The 11,843-nt window shown below is 34.9% G+C and overlaps 1 protein-coding gene across 2 annotated transcripts in view; it reads right to left on the bottom strand.

Moving 5' to 3' along the window:
• The window catches only part of TBCEL (tubulin folding cofactor E like), a 70,958-nt gene that overhangs the window by 4,384 nt on the left and 54,731 nt on the right, over positions 1-11,843 (bottom strand). The gene's annotated exons all lie outside the window — the stretch shown is intronic.

Genomic DNA, 11,843 nt, shown 5'->3' with positions numbered 1-11,843 from the left:
TGTTACAAGGTTGGTAGGAACATCGGAAACAAAAACATAGTAAGATATCTGTGGTCAGAGATAGAGGTAAGCATTCCTAATACGGGAAGTAACAGGGTAGGGTAAATAGCACTGTCCTTGGAGTCAGAAGATCTGACTCCAGAGTCTTGACACTATTTATAATTAGCTGTGTGACTTGGAAACTCACTCTATCCTTTGCTACTCAGTTTTCTCATTAGTAAAATTGGGATAATAATTCTGCCTTTCTTATCTTATAAGATAGTCATAAGAATTATATAAAATACAGATGAGTAGGCACTTGGTAAATTAAGAGTTCATATACAAATTAAAACATCAACATTACATTCCTGCTGTTTTGGAACTTATGTTATTAAAACACACACATACCCCTTAGAAAATATACAATTGAAATCCCTTTAGGTAGAACCCCTTGGAGGAGGTGGTGGTATGATAAAACAGATCACAGAATATTCTATTCCCAGGACCTGAACCCAAAATAGTATTTTTTAAAAGGATAAACAAATCACTAGCGGCAGCTAAGAAAAGAAGAAGTGTCAACTAAAAGTCATAGGCACTGAGTCAAAGACAACAGGAGTCCCCAGTTTGGGGTGTGGCAAAGGCAGAGACTTTATTCAGTGAAAACAGCTCAGTTGTGAAAACAGCTTCCAACTGTGAAAGACCTCAAGTGTAAGACAGTTCAGGTTTGAAACAGCTCAGTGGATTCAGTTCTGAAGAGGTGGCTCAAACAAAGTGGCTCAGGCTAGGTGGCTCAAGTGTCACAGTTCCAGCTCTAGTGTTATAGCTCCAGTGTTACAGCTCTTATCAGGAAGGGCAAAACAGTTTTCTATGGAAAGTGCACTCCTTGAAGCAGGGTGAAGTTGGCTTATAAGAGTGTCTGCACCCAGTCCCTGATTGGTCCATTTCTATGCAAATAAGAACTCCAAATCCTCACATTGGTTCAAATAGCATTATCCTGATTGGTTGAAATGGACCACTCTGATTGGCCAATGAAGATGCAAATGTGGATATAGCTGCGCAGCTCTGGTTCGACAGGGAAAATCTCAGTCCTATTGGTTGAATTTCAGTTCTAGGAACTCTCTTATAAGGGTCAACTCAGACACCAGGAGCACAGCACTGGAAGCTTGGCAGCCCAGTCTGTAGCTTTTCCCTGAAATGCAGCATGCATAAGAGGCCTTTGTAAACAATGGCTGCTATACTCTAGTTATGAATTTGAGTCCAGTTAACTACTACGAGTCCTTTTTGGCAGGTATAGTCTCCTCAGGTCAACAGACAGAATAACCTTAAAAAGACCCAAATCTGAACTAGTAGTAAGCCCTGTGGATACATAAGCTTGATAAGCATCCTCATTATTCTGTTCCAACTTCTTTCCAGAATGCCTTCTTGTACTGCAAAAACTAGAACTGAAAACTATATTTCCTACACTCCTTTGCAGGTTAGATTTAGCTTCTATTAATCATACTTAACAGTCCTGGGAAATAATGGATCTAGCAGAAACAATTTGGGTAGAGGCCTCCTAATTACTATATTTCAGTTCAAGCAGTGTGTTCTTGCAGTCAAGAACTGTGGCAGCACCATGCTGATCTTCAGATCTTAGCTAAGGTGGTGTGATATGGCACCAAGGACAGCAGCTTCTTCAGTGTCCCTTTATGTGATTCTAGCAGAGTTAGCAGTGCCTGTCATGGGCCACTTCTGTGGTACCATTCTAGAAGCAATCCTAGGGAGAGAGCCCCTTCTAAAGATTTTATAAGCACCTTATTTCTGTATTAAATTCCTTTCTCCTTAAAATAGCTAATGTGGCTTCTGTTGTCTATAACTGAATCCCAAATTATACTCCTTCAAATGGGTTCTCATGACTTCAGGGTTGCCCCAAGCTGACCCTCATCTGTATTACAACCAAAGTGTTATAAAACAGAAATCTGACTACATCACTCTTCTTAAAATCACAGAAGACACAACAGAATAAAGCCCCAACTCTTTAAAATGATTGTGATAGGCACAATTTTGGCCCCCGTGATCTTCATCCTCTGGTGTTATTCTCAAGATTACATTATGTGTTTCTGTGAAAAAATGGCATAGATGATAGAAGCTTTGTTCATCCCTCTTGTGACCAAATCAAAGTTGTAACAGAAACATAGAGCAAACAGCAAGGAAAAATTGCATGAGATCTAGATGAACAGAAGCACTACAACTAGGGAGAGAAATAATTAATCAACCTGCAATGGCAGAAGGTAGGAGGGGGTGAAGACGTAAGGCTCACTGGTCTCTAGTGCCTGAGTGGGACAGAGATTATCAGCAGCGGCAGCTGGTAGCTGAAGACACCTCTTAAAGGGGCCATGTCCACGATCAGACTCTTGTGGTGACGAACTGCTTGCTCTGATCACCAGCACGGGGGGCACTAGGGACTTACTGGGGGACACTGAGTTGTTGAAGTGAAGGTGGGAGGCGAGGCTCTCTCCCAGGCAGAAGTGCCGGTGTTATCCATTTTTCCTCTGTTGAGCCCTCCCTACTCCCAGTGTGCAGAGCCTGCCATAGCTGAGATATCATCAAACTGGATAAGAGGTCGTTCCACCAAGAGAGTCCCTAAAACTCCACCTCCCCTAACTCGCAGCTCCACCCAAGCTGCAACAATTTGTGTCCTTGGGGAGTCCAGTGCTACTTGTTGAGTAGCGCCAAGACACACTGGTGGCAGCTGGCCTCAGTTTCTGGTGTGGCTTTCTGAGGCAACTTTAAGCACAGCATCTGTGGATTGCTTGCTGAATCTTAATAGGTGGCCCCAGAGAAGCACAGGCAGAGACCAAACTTGTCCTGCAGCTGAACCCCTCTCAGGACTATGTCACTGGACACCCACTACACGGAGCCACTCCAATAAGACCAGGAGACTTAGGAGCTTTGCTTAGTATGTAGAAACAGACACAGAACAGCAGCCAAAATGGGAAGACAAAGAAGCAGAAATCATATGAAAGAACAGAACACAGATCTAGGAATAATGGAGTCAAACAATCTGACAGATGTAGAGTTCAAAACACTGGCTATAAAGATGCTCAACGAACTTAGGGGAAGAGCACATTAACCTCAAAGAGATAAAACACACACAACACACACACACACACACACACACACACACACATAAAATGGAAATGGAAATTAAAAAGAAAATGGATAAGAATAGATAAGAAAACAAGACCCCTACTTATGCTGCCTACAAGAGACTCACTTCAGATTAAAAGACGCAAACAGACTAAAATGAAGAACACATTATCTGAGATGAAGAGGATATTAGATTAAAAAACAAAACAAAAACAAAAACAAAAAAAACAGTGAATAAAGAAGAGGATTGAACCACCAAAACAGAGGATGGGAAAGCCAAAGACAATCAGAATAACAAGAAAAAAGAAGCCAAGATTATAATAATAATTTCAGGAGCCTATGTGATACAATTAAATGTAAAAATATCCATGTCATAGGGGTATCAGAAGGAAAACAAGAAGTTGAAGAGCTATTTGAAGAAATAATAATGGAAAATGACCCTAACCTGGTGAAGGAAATAGACATACAACCCCAAGAAGCTCAGAGAGTCTCAGGAAAGAGGAACCCAAAGAGGCTCACACCAAGACACATTATAATTAAAATGCCAAAGGTTAAATATAAAGAAAGAATCTTAAAAGCAGCAAGTGAAAAGTAGTTAGTTACTTACAAAGGAGCACCCAATAGACTGGCAGCTGATTTCTCAAAAGAAACTTTGCATGTGAGAAGGGATTGGCAGGAAATATTCAAAATGATGAAAACCCAGAATCTACAAACAAGAATACTTTATCCAGCAAAGATATCACTTAGAGTTGAAGGACAGATAAAGAGCCTCCCAGACAAAAATAAGCTAAAGGAATTCATCAACACCAAGCCAGTATTACAGGAAATGTTGGAAGGACTTCTTTAAGAAGAAAAAACATGTATCAAAAACAGGAATAAAGAATGCTAATATTACATTTCTATCAACAAGTACCTCAAATGGAAAAGAATTAAGTGCTCCAACCAAAAGATAGAGTAGCTGAATGGATAAGAAAACAAGACCTCTACTTATGCTGCCTACAAGAGACTCACTTCAGATTAAAAGACACAAACAGACTAAAAGGAGATGGAAAAAGATATTGCCTTGATGGACCTAGAGGGTATTACGCTGAATGAAAGTCAGATAAAGACAAATATTGCACGATTTCACATATATGTGTAATCTAAAGAACAAAATAAACAACAATGACGAAAATGAAAATAAATTTATACATACAGAGAATATTTGGAGGGCTACTAGATAGGAGGGATGTTAGGGGGATAGCGAAAAAGGGCAAAAGGATTAAGAAGTATAGATGAATAGTTACAAAATAGACATGGAGATATAAAGTGTAGCATGAGGAAAATAGTTAATAATGTTGTAATAAACATGTAAGGGGGAAAAGGGGTACTAGATTTAGCGGGGTGATCATTTTGTGAGTTATATAGATCTCTCTAATCACTATGCTGTACAACTGAAATGAATATATTATTATATGCCAACAATAATTGAAAAAAAATGAATTGAATTGTATAATGTGAAAAAAAGATTACACTATTTTATATGGTACAATTTACCTTAATTAGAGAGATTAACTGAATTGGATGGGCCTAATCTAATCATATGAGCCCTTAAAAGCAGAGGTTTCTCCAGCTAGCAGCAGCAGAAGTCAGAGAGATTCCAAGCATGAGGACTTGACATATTGTTGCTGGCTTGAAGATGAAAGAGGAGGCCACATGGAAAGCATGAGAAAAGACAGAGTTCTGCCACCACCATGAATGAGCCTGCAAGGTGATTCTTCACCAGATCCTCCAATAAGGAACACAGCTCTACTGATCATTTTATTTTGGCCTTGTGAGACTCTAAGAAGAGACCCCAGTTTAACCCACACCATGCCCAGATTTCTGACCCAAAGAGACTGTGACATAATAAGTACAGATTGTTTAAGCCACTAAGTTTATGGTGATTTGTTTTAGCAGCAATAGAAAACTAATACGACTACTAAAGGTCCTTCATGATTTGGTTTCTTCATAACTTTCCAAACTTATTTTGTGCCATCAACATTATCATTTCTGCACCTGCTTTTCTACTTATTTAAATTTAAAAATCAATGTTTGTTTATTAATTTTCAATAAAAACCAGCAGACTTTTGTATTGGATAAAAGTTTAGATATGAACTATAAGAAATATTTCTCTTCATTCTATAAAAATGAAGAGAAAGTATTAGAGTTGTGGCTCGCTTCACAAACTGAATATATTCTCCTAAAAGTTACATAAGTAAAACCATGATTTCAAAATAATATGTTTACTTCTGATGATCTTATTTTGGATTATCTTTAAGCAGGGCAAATTGGTAAATATAAGAAATCATGATTTTACAAAGTGCCCAGTAAATTTTAGAAACTGATTTCTTCTTAGTTTTCCTGCTTAGATATTTTATTCATTATTCAAAATTTCATCCAAATTGAACTATATCTGCATACTCTATATTATCTGCACTTTTGTTAGCATCAGCCTCAAAGCTATAGTCTTAAGAGGTAAATGATTTCTGATGACTAAATATTCTTCGGAACTAATGATCTCAATATATAGTCTACGAAGCAGTTCTTCCTTCTGATTGTTTAAAAAATATCTAATATTTAAAGGTCTCACTTCTGAAGTGGGCAAAGTGCCATAAACCTACCTTGGAAAATATTATTGACAAGGATATATTGCAATAATCAAATGCTAAAATGTAATATATACCGTATTTCTGTTCAGAAGTTCTGAATACCATTTCAGCATGATGTTCTAACAGAAAATGAACAATCAAAACAGAAACAAAATTTACTACACACAGCATAAAGGCCAGCATGACCACATGGGCAACTGAAAATGATAAATGGAAACCAAAAAGCTATACACAATCTTGTGAAGAACACAAACCAAAGGCAAAATAGCACTGTGCTTTTCTTTTTTCTTCCTATTAAATAAAAAACCAGCGAGAGAAAAGCTTATTTCAACTTTGAGGTTTTTTTGACTAGTGAGCAGTTAGAAATCACACTACTAGTAAAGCAGGGTTGAAGGTGACACTAACAAAGAGGGGAATGGAGAATGAAGCCACCATTATTGGTGCTAGGGTAGCTCCACTCCCAATACTAATGCGCATAAGCAAGACTTCACACACTAGGGGCCTCTGGTCCATGGAACACTTGTCTAATGTGACAGACACATGAGCAGACTTTAGTAGTGTGATGGTCAAGTTGGGAGGAATATGCTCTCTTTTCCTTATCGCTCATTTTCACTCTTGATTCTAAGATACTTGGAAGCATTTTCTCAATCATAATTCAGTAATAGATCTATGACCCCAAGATAAATGAAGACTTGGCACATACTTGAGAAAGACTGCAGGTTCCTACTATAAATCTTAGTCTGAGGGTGAATTTATGATAAAACCCAAAACCCAAAGATGCATAGAGACAAAGTTTCACTCATTCTCAGCTCCAAGTAGCCTTATAAACTATCTTATGTAAATAAGACAAATATTAAATATTTTACACATTTTTTAGGAAACCGGAAATCTGAAGTAGGCATAAAACCAGGGGCTTTTAGGTAGCAGAAAGCTTCCACATTTGGATCTCATGTCTCCAAATCCATAAAAAAAAGCAGCTCACAATCTCAAGGAGTATCCTAAAGTGACAGGATTTATATTTTATATAGGCGCCTATACTACAGTGGGATTATACATGTCCTGGAGGTGATCTATCCATCTCTTACAACTGCCTACAGGTAGCTTATATAGTAGTCTTAAGCTAACAATTCAGGTGGCTTATATAGTAGTCTTAAGCTAACAATTCTGTTAATCTATTGTTCCTCAAATGCAGACCCATATTGAATCAACTGGAGTCTTTATTCTAAATAAAGCTATAATATTCCATAATAAATCCCTAATACATAACCTAAGGAATGCAACAGATCAAATATGAAAAATCTCTAATGGTTCACTTGGTTGAACCAAATCATTGAAGTATAACTAGGAGAAAAACATTCATTTAGTTTAGTGTTTCTCAAGGCATTGTGAAGAATTCAAAAGTATATGCCAAACATCTGATTGCTGTTATTTAATCTCTCTTGCCATAGGATGCTTTCTTTCATTTTGATATGGTGTCATATCATGGCAAATAAAAGAAACACTCTTTTATTCTTAAAATGTTTTCTCCTTAAAATTCTGCAACTGGGATTTTACATTTTACTGAAACAGTTTTCTCAAGGTCACCAATATCTTATTTATTAAAACACATAAACATCACATTTCAGAAGCAGAAAGACCTCAGAAGTAATCTATTACATATTTTACAGATATAGTAATTGAGAGCTAGTTTGTTAGTGCAAAGTCTAATGCTAGTGAATGGAACGGTGGAAATTAGAACTCAGGTCTTGTTCTCAGACCATCATTCTTTCTTAGTTCTTATCATCTTTAAGATTTGCTACAATAATGAATATTGTTCTAGAAATTTTCTTATTTCTACATTTCAAATGTTCCCTTTCAATCTCTCTTTATTGGTTCCCATTCCTCTTTTTACCATCTATACTTGGTCAGTCCTTAAAATACTCTCCTGCATTCTCTTCCCTTTATGATCTTTCATCACAAATCTAATTCTCTTACTTAGCTTATGCCATAGATATTTCTCATTTGTCTTCCTTAAGCTTCTGTATTTCACCTACCTCCAGAACTATTTATTCTCACCATTCAAACTGAACTCAGTATTTTCCATAGTTTTTCACCAAGGCTTAAGTCATGGAATTTTGTTTCAACTCACCATTTCTTAAATTAAAGCCCTACCAAAATTACCTAGTAAATGGATAAATAGAATATGACCTATTCGTATAATAGAATACCATAGAGCAGTTACAAGAATGATTTTGATCTACATTTATCAATATGATTAAGACTTTGGTCAAAATGGCTCAATAAATTCACACTTTAATGCACTTCTGCTCCAAACACAGAGTAAAAATGGATAAAATGTGAAAAGCTGAATTCCAAGAAGACACAACCCAGGCTCAAAAATAATAAATATCTCCATGGAATTGAATGAAAATACAAAGCATACAACAAAGAAACCATAGGACCACTGGATTACAAATCCAAAGCAGGTAGTAGGAGTCAGCAGTTAGGGTCCTGTGAGGCAAAAAAGATTAAAAGTACTCCATGGGAGAGAGGGAAATTCAAGCCAGGTTCACTGTTTGAAGCAGGGGTAGGGTTGGGGTGGGGGTGATGTGAGGCTGGGAATGAAATATAGATGCAAAAAACTGCTGCAGATTCACTGTCTAGGCTACTGTTTCAGAGTAAAAGGTCTAAGTAAAAGATATAAAAAGATAGCTCTACCACCAGGAATAGAATCAAATTACTTGCTACCCAGGTGACTAGATCTGTGTTATCTCTGTAATTCTTTCGGGACAAGCTCTCCAAAATTCATTATAAATGATGGTTCTGAAGGAAATAGGAAGACATAACCATCCTCAATACATATATATCTAACAACAGAGCTTCATGATAATGAAGCAAAAACTGATAGACCTAAAAGTAAAAATAGACAAATCCACAATTATAGATGGAGATTTCAATACTCTTTTCTCAGTAACTAAGAGAACAAGCAAATAGAAAATTGTAAACAATATAAAATAACAATATAAAAACATGAAAAACTTGACCTAACTGACATTTATAAAACACATTTCCCAACAACACTAGAATACTCAGTTTTTTCTAGTGTATATGGAATATTGACCAAGATAGGCCACATTCTAGGCCAAAAACATACCTCAACAGGTTTTTAAAAAAACGAAATAACACAAAGTATGTTTTCTGACTATAATGAAATTAAACTAAATCATTAATAGAAAGATAACTCCGAGTATTTGGAAAATACACAATATACTTGTAAATAACCCATAGGTCAAAGAGGACATCACAAGGGAAACTGGAAAATATCGTAAATTCAATTAAAATGAAAATACATCATATCAAAAATTATAGAATATAGCTAAAGCAGTGCTTAGGGAGAAATCTATATAATTGAATGTTTAAAAGAGAAAAGAAGAAAGGTCTCAGATCAATGATCTAAGCTTCCACTTTAAGAAACCATAAAAGAGTTGAGCAAAATAAATCCAAATCAAGGAGGAATAAATAAATAAATAAATAAATAAATATAGGAACAGATAGCAGTGAAATAAAACTCAGAAAAATAAGAGAAAACCCATAAAACCCAAAGCTGGTTCTTAAGGTTAGTAAATCTGATAAACTTCTAGCTAGACTGATTAAGTAAAGAAGATACCAATAACAGGAATAACTGAGAAAACATCACTACAGACCTAACAGACATAAAGATTTTTATAATTGTGAAAATTATAAATAACTTTCTACCCATAAATTCAGTGACTAAAGTGAACTTGACAAATTCATTCAAAGACCAAAGCTCATTCAAGAAAGAATAGATAAATTGAACTAAGTTATTCAAAACCTCCAGCAAAGAAAACATCAGACATAGATGGCTTCAATGATGAGTTCTACAAAACACTTAAGAAACAAATAAGAGAGACCACTCACAAACTCATTTTACAAGGCCAGTAATATCCCAATATTAAAATAAGACAAAGATATTACAAGAAAAGAAAATTACAGAACAATATCCCTCATAAACATAGACACAAAAATCCTCAACAAAATATTAGCAAATGAAACCTACCAACATACAGAAAAATAATACATTCTAAACAAGTGAGATTTATCTTGAAAATTTAAGGCTAGTTAAACATATTTTAAAAAATCAGTTAATATATTTCACTATATTGACACACTAAGTAAGAAAAACTATATGAACCTCTCAAGAGATGAAGAAAAGAAGAAAAACTATTAAGCCATGTATATTGCAAAAAAAAAATAGACACTGTGTCGTATTTGTACATTCTGCAATTAATCTACAAAAAAACTACTAGAATAAGTTTAATAAAGTTGCAGAATACAAGGTCAATACACAAAAATCAATTGTCTCTGTATTTCTATATCTAGCAATGAACAATTAAAACTGAAATAAAAAAATAATACTGTTTATAACATGACCTAGATACATGAATACTTAAATAAAAATGTAACAAAATGTGTAGGAGCTATATGTGGAAAAATATAAAATATCAGTGTCTGAAAGGAATCAAAGAAGACTTAAAAAGAGATATACTGGTTCATGAACAGGAAGACTCATTATTACAATGTCAATTCTACCCTATTGTTCTACAGATTCAACACAATCCAAATTAAAATCCCAGCAGAACATATTTCTAGAATTCTACAAGCTTATCCTAATATTTATATGTAAAGACAAAGGAGCTAGAATAGCCAAAATAACTTGAAAAAGATCAAAGTTGAAGGACCCATACTCACTGAATTTCAAGACCTACTATAAAGCAACAGTAATAAAGACAGTGTGATACTGGCAAAAGAACAGAAACATGGATCAATGGAAAAGAACAGTGAATCTAGAAATAGAGATTCTACATATATGGTTAATTTTCAACAAAGATATTAAATCAATACAACAGAAAAAGATAGTCTTGTCAATAAATACAGCTAGGACAACTGACAGCCATATGCCAAAATTAAAACAAAAAGCTTAATTCATATCCTATCCTATAAACAAAAATTAACTCAAATGAATCACAAGCCTAAAAGTAAAATCTAAAACTATAAAATGTCTAGAAAATATTTAAGAAAACCTCTGTAATCTTACATTGGTCAAAGATTTCTTAGATATTACAACAAAAGCACAATCCATAAAAGAAAAAAATCAGTAAGTTGAATATCATTAAAATTTAAAACTTCTGCTTTTTGAAACTATTAACAGCATGACCTATACAAAAAATGGTCAAAATATTTTGTGTTTACTTCACCAAAGAAGGTATTTGAATGGCAAATAAACTCATGAGAAGATGCTCAACACATTAGCTACTAGGAAAATTCAAGTTAAAACCACAATGAGATACCACTATATGACTATTAGAATGGCTAAAATTAAAAACAGTAACAAAGAAACCTGAAAATTCCAAGTGGTGATGAGGATGTGCAACAGGAACTCTCATATGTGCTGATGGGAAAGCAAAATAGTACAGCCACTTTGAAAAACAGCTTGGCAATTTAAATATACACTTCCCATATAACTCAACCATTCCACTTCTGGGTATTTTATCCAAGGAAATTAAGAACTTACATTACACAGAAAGCTGTAGGTGACTATCATAGCTTTCTTAATAAATTGCCAAAAAAAGGGAAAAAATGCAAATATACTTCAGTTGATGAATGGCTAAATAAACTGTTATATCTATGTGAAAGAATGCTACTGAGTAGTAAAAAGGATCTCAATAGTGATACACAAGATAGGTGAATCTCAATGGATTATGCTAAGTAAAACAAACCAGACTCAAAAGGCTGCTTATATCTCCTTTTAGCAAAGGATAGAATTATTAGACAGGAAATCAGCAAGAATAGAGATCTGAACAAAACAATCAATCAGCAGTGTCTAATTTACATATATGCCTGGCAACAGCAGAATACATATTTTTGAAAGCACCCATGGAACAATGACTGATATAGGTCAAACTTTAACAAATTTAAAAGAATTGATATCACACAGAGTATGTTCTCTAACCATAATGGAATCAAAGTAGAAATCAATAACAGAAAGATAACAAGAAAATTCCTAAATACTTGGAAATTAAATTTCTAAATAATCCATGGGTCAAA

This window comes from Pteropus medius, unplaced genomic scaffold, assembly GCF_902729225.1.
Source record: "Pteropus medius unplaced genomic scaffold, Ma_sr-lr_union100, whole genome shotgun sequence".
Classification (NCBI taxonomy): Eukaryota; Metazoa; Chordata; class Mammalia; order Chiroptera; family Pteropodidae; genus Pteropus; species Pteropus medius.
Note: the sequence above shows the minus strand (reverse complement) of the source record. Positions and strands in the feature narration are given on the sequence as shown.